At 39.0% G+C, this 1,032-nt stretch overlaps 1 non-coding gene across 1 annotated transcript; it reads left to right on the top strand.

Moving 5' to 3' along the window:
- LOC138825120 (U6 spliceosomal RNA) lies at positions 1–107 on the top strand. The gene has a single exon (XR_011371345.1). It is a non-coding gene; the product is annotated as a U6 spliceosomal RNA (small nuclear RNA).
- The last annotated feature ends 925 nt before the right edge of the window (positions 108–1,032 follow it).

Below are 1,032 nucleotides of genomic sequence, written 5' to 3'. Positions count from 1 at the left end.
GTGCTCAATTAGGCAGCAAATACGCTAAAATTGGAACAATACAGAGAAGATTAGCATGGCCCCTGAGCAAGGTTGACATGCAAATTAGTGAAATGTTCCATATTTTTGCAACAACAGATGCTGGAGAGTATGTGGCCACAGGGAACTCTACTGCATTCTTGGTGGGTATGTAAACTTGTTCAACCACTTTGGAAAGCAGTATGGAGGCTCTTCAAAAGACTCCATATAAAGCTTTCCTATGACCCAGCAATCCCACTTTTGGGCATTTACCCAAATGATCACAAACAAGACCATACTAAAACTACCAGCACAGCTATGTTTACTGCAGCATTATTTACAATAGCTGATATAGAGCCAACCCTGATGCCCCTCAGTAGATGAATGGATCAAGAAAATATGGGTGTACATACACAACAGAATTCTATGCCTCCATCAGAAAGAATGGTATCACCCAATTTGTTAGGAATTGGAAAGTCTTGGAAAAATTTTATTAAGTGAAGTAAGCCAAGTCCAAAGAAACATAGGTCCCGTGGTTTCCCTTATTTTCAATAACTAATATATGTCTGGGATAAGCAGAATAATTCAAAAGCTATGTGCATATGAGCAGATAAGATGATATTAAGGGAAATGAACCCAAAGACAGGGACACAAGTATGTTTTTTCTTTCTTGTTATTGTTTCTAATGTACTTATGATGTGCAATATGATTTTTTTTGTTTCTGTATATGTTCCTCCCGCACGCTATAACCCCTGTTTTCATTGTATTTGAAGTTGGTACACCTACATCCTGTGTATACGTTTCTCTAATTTGACGAGGAGAAGGGAAATACAAAATGGTTAAATAGGGATACAGGTTAACCCATTGTATCAATGAGATGCACAAGACACTCTGCTGAAAAATGAACTTTACAATTTAGGCAGGGGAAGGGGGAAGGGGAGCGTATTTGTGGAGGTGGGAGGGAAGGGATGGTGGGAAGAGGGAACAATGCTTGTTAGGAAATGTACTCATTATTTGCTCTCATAAATGAGACAC

The sequence above is a fragment of the Dipodomys merriami genome, unplaced genomic scaffold (genome assembly GCF_024711535.1).
Source record: "Dipodomys merriami isolate MVZ:Mamm:240054 unplaced genomic scaffold, mDipMer1.0.p SCAF_1342, whole genome shotgun sequence".
NCBI lineage: Eukaryota > Metazoa > Chordata > Mammalia > Rodentia > Heteromyidae > Dipodomys > Dipodomys merriami.
Note: the sequence above shows the minus strand (reverse complement) of the source record. Positions and strands in the feature narration are given on the sequence as shown.